Source organism: Quercus robur, chromosome 9 (genome assembly GCF_932294415.1).
Source record: "Quercus robur chromosome 9, dhQueRobu3.1, whole genome shotgun sequence".
Taxonomy (NCBI): domain Eukaryota; kingdom Viridiplantae; phylum Streptophyta; class Magnoliopsida; order Fagales; family Fagaceae; genus Quercus; species Quercus robur.
The window spans coordinates 28553390-28559766 of record NC_065542.1 but is presented as its reverse complement, the minus strand read 5'-3'; the positions used below and the strand labels follow the sequence as shown (position 1 = coordinate 28559766).

The 6377-nt window shown below is 35.0% G+C and overlaps 1 pseudogene; it reads left to right on the top strand.

Moving 5' to 3' along the window:
* Nucleotides 1-262: 262 nt before the first annotated feature.
* LOC126700929 (subtilisin-like protease SBT4.3) lies at nucleotides 263-4423 on the top strand (annotated as a pseudogene).
* Nucleotides 4424-6377: the final 1954 nt, after the last annotated feature.

Genomic DNA, 6377 nt, shown 5'->3' with positions numbered 1-6377 from the left:
AGACCATTAAGGTCATTGGCATGTACCAATAAAGTTTCATGACATTTCCCTTATGCGTTATTCTAGTTCTAGAGTAATGGAATGAAAATCATAATTCACTAGGATCAAATTACAACACCCTTCGGAATAATAGTAAGGGTCAAATGGTATTGAAAAGCCATCTGTTAATGATTTATTATAAATAACCTGAAATCTAGTCTCCATGCTTGAGAAACCAATTCACCCTCGTTAGTCACAAAGCTCCTAACAAAACCACAACAAAATGGCCAAGCCACGAGAACTTACTCCTCTGTACCTTCTAATAGCCTTTGTGATGCAATGCCATTCCCAAGAGAGGAAGGTACTACAAGTTCTTGAACAGTTTATACGCTTGGTGTAATAAGTTTTACAACTTTAAAAAAATTTCACTTCTTACTTTCTTTTCTTTTTTTAAAGTGGTGTTCATTGTAATCTATATACGCGTGCAACCTTGAGAGATGCAATTAAAAGCTGCATAGATTGTCGGAACGTGTGCCTTACCGATCTATCCAACAACCAATTGGTGGAGGATAAGGGGGCACAAATCTTTTATAGCATTCGATTGCAAACTAAGCTTATTGGTATTGGAGCGAATTGTGAAATCCCTCACAATGCGGCTCCAACAACTCGAACCTATGACCGGGCTCTGATACCACTTGTCGGACCGTGTGCCTTACCGATCCATCCAACGACCAATTGGTGAAGGATGAGGGGGCACAAATCTTTTATAGCATTCAATCACAGACCAAGCCCATTGGTATTGGAGCGAATTGTGAAATCCCTCACATAGATCACCTTAAACGAGTACCAATTTGCACATATTAGTTTTAATACATAGAAATCATTCAATGCTTTTAAAAAGGGGCGCACAATGGTTTGATGATCAACTTCTGCTTTGATTGTTTTGTTCATTATGGAATCAAAAAAGAATTTGGATACAACAAGTTACTCTTTAGAACTTCTGAGTGAGTTTGGTTTCAAATGCAGGTCCATGTTGTATATATGGGAGACAAACCAAGGGAAGCATCGGCGCCTTACGACATGCATTGCTCTATGTTAGAAAGAATTCTTGGAAGGTCACAAATAATTGAATTATTAAATAGTGATGAATTCATGATATTTTGTTTACAGAGTTCATATTTTTTTTTCAACAGTAATGTAATTTTTTTTCTGTGGAGCCATTCAGGTCATCATTCACAGGCTTGTTGAGACAGTGTTAATTCCAACTCATGAGGGATAAGTTTAGAAATCTCTTTATTGGTTTTGGAATCCTATATTGGTTAAAATAATAATAAGGAACAATAATTTCTATTAAGATTGTGAGTCTCATATTGATAAACCAAAAAAAAAAAGCTAAAGAGGTGTGATAATCCCATGAACATAGTGGTGGTGTATCTGTTATTTGGTGTGTGAGAGTTAGAAAAGCTCCTTTCTAGTGCGTTTGTATGAGAACACCTTACGTTTGTGAGAGTTTATGAGTGATTGTTATGAATTTACATTTTGGTTGCAATTTTGTGTTTCATGATGTTTGCCTTCTATCTTTTCGTGTGATTTTCCCAACATAGCTTCACAATTAGGTGAATCTTCTGTTTTTTAACATTTTGACTTTCAGTACGGAAGATGCAAAGGGATTCACTCATTTACAGTTACGGAAGGAGTTTTAATGGATTTGCAGCTAAACTATCGGATGAAGAAGTTGTAACCTTTTCAGGTGACATCTTCATGCGTGTATTCAGCACTGATAATATGATTGTTTTCTTTTGCTAGTTTTCATGAACTAAATTGATTTTTCAACTGCAGAGATGGAAGAAGTAGTCTCAGTTATACCTAACACCATGTTTGAACTTCACACAACAAGATCACGGGACTTTTTGGGATTTAATCAATCCCATGTTCGAAGTTCTCAAGTAGGAGATGCAATTATTGGAATTATAGATTCAGGTGGAAATGTGAAACTCTAATGTACTTAATATTTTTAGGCTCCATTTTAAACCATCTTCAGGTAAATTACTGGTCTTTTGTTGTTCTGCAGGAATCTGGCCAGAATCAGAAAGCTTTGGTGATAACGGATTTGGCCCTCCACCTGCAAAATGGAAAGGAACTTGCCAAACTAACCACAAATTTACCTGCAACAAGTGAGATATCTTTTTGATCATTTGACCTTCTTAATCTTCATACTTGATAATTAATAGCTCATGAAATAGCTAAAACTTTTGCGGCAAAATCATTGGAGCCTAGATTTATATTCTCCTCAAGACATCAAATCTCCAAGAGATTCACAGGGACATGGTACTCATGTTGCTTCAATTGCAGCAGGTAGAAAGGTAAAAGGAGCAAATTACTTTGGCTTAGCTGAGGGGCTAGCAAGGGGTGTAGTCCCTGAAGCAAGAATCGCTGTGTACAAATCTTGTTGGTTAGGTGCCGGATGCTATGCTGCAGATATCCTTGCTGCTTTTGATGATGCGATTGCTGATGGGTTCAATCTCATACCAGTTTCTATTGGAAAACCAACTGTACTCCAATACTGGGAAGATCCAGTCGCAAAAGGATCTTTCCATGCAATGAAACATGGGATATTGACCTCAGCTTCTTCTGGAAATTATGGACCAGAACGAGCAGTTATCCAAAATTACTCACCATGGTCACTAACTGTGGCAGCTAGTGGCATTGACAGGAAATTTATGTCCCACTTGGTTCTTGGAAACAGACAGATATTTATGGTAAGGGATTATTCAATATACAACACTTTGACCTTTTAAATGCATGGTCCTAACCTTTAGCTAACAAGTTACTCATATCTTGATTTTTATTCTGAATCAATATATCATAAGGGATCTGTTGTAAATGCTTTTGAGCTCAATGGTACCCCGTTTCCTTTGATATGGGGTGGAGATGCTCCAAACTTTTCTGGCAATTACATTTCCCTGACTTCAAAGTACTGTATTCCTGGGGCATTGGACATGAACAAAGTAAAGGGTAAAATTGTTCTTTGTGAAGACCGCTCAGATGGTTCTGGTGTTATGATGGCAAACGGGGCAGGTGTCATAATGCCTAGTCGACCTTTTGATAATTGTGCACTTCCTTTCCCTCTGCCTACCACAATCATCAGCACCGAAGACATTTCTAAAGTATTGGAGTACATAAGATCTTCCAAGTAATTAATTCACCATCAAATCTATTGTTATACATATATAACTTTACACACAATAGCTTATAAATTTACTCTCATATTTTTCACATTTGAAAAATGATAATAATGTTTTTTTTTTTTTTTGAGAAACAAACACACACACAAGGGAGAGGGAAAAAAATGATAGCAATGTTGATTATGAGAGATTACCTCCTCAGGAATCCAGAAGCTACTATTATGGTAAGTGAGGAAATACAAGATTTCACAGCTCCCTATGCTGCCTCTTTTTCATCTAGAGGTCCCAACCCGATCACTCCTGACATTCTCAAGGTAAATAAATTAACTAAATTTAATATTTGTCACTTCTTTTTACCTTAGGAAAATTGAAAATATTATTTTCTGAATTGAGCACTTGGATTTAAAATCCACTCACCCAAGTTGGTCTCCTGCAGCAATCAAATCCGCACTCATGACCACAGGTGAAGAGAAGGACTGCCAATTTAGCCAGCCCAAATGCTGCTTAGTTTGCATCTCACCTGACAACAATAAGACTTCATACTTTAATCAACTTTCAACAAATAATTAGATAAGCTTTCAATAAAAAGCTGTATTCAAATGCACTTAGTACTCTTTTACTTAACATTTTGTTTTTTAAATGCAGCATATGTCATGGACCCAACAAAGCATGAAGATGTAAGAGAATTTGCTTATGGATCTGGCCTCCTCAACCCAACGAAGGCTGTAGATCCTGGGCTGGTCTTTGACGCATCTCTCTCATATTACATTGATTTTCTATGCAAGCAAGGCTACAACACATCAACATTAAGACTAGTCACTGGTGAACACAGTGTTTGCAAAAGCACCAAAGCTGGCAGGGGATGGGATTTTAATTATCCCTCCTTGTCCCTAGCCATAGAAGTTGGCCAAAAGATCAGTGGCATTTTCACTAGGACAGTTACAAACGTTGGCTCACCAAACTCAACCTACCATGCTAAAATAGATAAACCTGATCCTCTCAACCTCACAGCGGAACCATCTGTTCTTTCATTCTCTGCTGTTGGAAACAAGAAAACATTCATTGTGAATGTTAAAGGAAAACACATAACTCAGGTGCCAATTGTATCAGGTTCAATTAGTTGGATCGATGGTGTGCACATGGTAAGAAACCCGCTTGTAGTTTACACAGTTCTACCATCAGCATTTGCTAACAATCCCTCCCATCAAATAACGAATTCAGCGCCAAAAAAAATTTCTGTGAATTCCAATGTGGTTTAGGGGGAGATTGAGGCTATATTGCTTAGATGTGGAATTGGTGCCATGAATGTAGTGTAGTACCTCTTGCAGAACCAATGATATTGGTATAATAATGCCTCCTTCCCTTACAATTATGCTACTAGTTTTACCCGCGCTATGTGCGGGATATCCTATGACAAGACATTCAATTGCTATGATTCTACATGAGACACTCATTATGCTATATTTTCAGTGACATTGTTATTGTATTTCACTTCAATATATTTATCATGTTTTAATAAATTTATAGAAATATTCTTTTGCCAATAACACTTAATGCATGCGCAGAATATGTCAAATAATGCATGTGACAAAATATAAATTAGGTTCTCTAAGTACATATTGCTATCTGTTTATAAGTCATTGAAAGGCTTTAAGAAAAATATCACTAAACTGATTTTATACCTTTCAACCAACTCTTCTAAGCTAAAACAATTTTGAATACATGTCAAACATAACATGTACCAAACAAAATCATCAGTCGTAGCATATCAAATATGCCATTGCATGCAATGCAATCCTAAATCTAATATTGGCCCTAAAAACTTCTCAATTCACTTTCAGTCCAATCCGTTCAATGTATATTTCATACCTTTCATATAATTTAGTCAAATCCATAACTGACCCCAAACTTATGAAACTAAGGTTTGCTTCTTGTTGTTATTATTGTTGTATATTTAATCAAATCCGTTCAATGTCTATGGTAACTTTATCTCCAAAGAGAAACTTGAAAATCCTCAATCTTATGAGCCACTTCAAATACCCAACACTCAAATAAATGATAAAATCAGTGTGCCGAATTCAACTCAATCACTTCCTTCTTTTTTATTTTTCCAATATTTTGATCAATTTCTATATGGCAATCCATTGATTAGGGAACTTTTTATCTACAAAGAAAATCACAAACTAAAACAATAGTTGTTTTCTTTTAGAAAGAGCAAATAAAATTCTCATACCAAAAGAACATAAATTTAGGAATTCTATCAAACAACTTATGAGCAATAGTAGCAAATTTGGATGCAAGACTTTCAATTCATCACTTACATATAGCTCAATCCTAGATCAATAATCAAATCAAATTATGGGAACCAATCATAGCATCATTGGGGCTGGGAATTCTGAAGGTTTAGAAAGTGATTTATGTAATGTTAGGCAGAAGAATGTAACAGTGAGTCAGTGAGTTTGCTCATTTGGTTCTTAAAAAACGTAAACAAAAGTGTGACATTGGGTGGGAAAGTTAAGAATATTGGGAATATTATAAAATTGATTCGCAACCCACCACTTCGAAAAACAAAAAAACAATATGGGTAGGGGTTGTGGGCGGCATGGTTTGGGGTGAAAAGGTTTTCCAACTCAATTGAACCTATTTAAATTTGAGAAATTTTCTACCGAACTCAATCCTCACATGTATAGAAATCAACTCCAACACGTGAGTGAGTCGAGTTGAGTTGGTAGGTTGTACTATTGTACTTATATGTTTCATATCAATAAAAAAAAAAATAGGGGTTTTCCATCATTTATTTAATTTTTTTTATAACAAATTATTATATTAATTGACATTATATACCTAAATTATATTGCAAAATTTCAAATTTATCTAAATTAGTTCTCAAAATACAAAAATAAATCAAACTAAATAATTAAAAGAAAGTAATAAAATAAATTTTATATGTATATATGGTGGTTAGGATTGGTTTAAAAAATATTTATAAATAAAAAATAATTAAAAATTAAAAAAAAAATCACTGCAAGCCCAACCCAACATGAGGCTCAAAATAAAATTCCAACACACCAACTCATGAAAAATCAACTTAAGGCATCAATGGGAATCATAAAAGAGTTGTCCACGAGGAAAATAATAATAATAAGTCTATTAATACAACCTTTTGCAATATTTTTCATAAATATTGATATGATATGTTGTGTACTTGTGTTG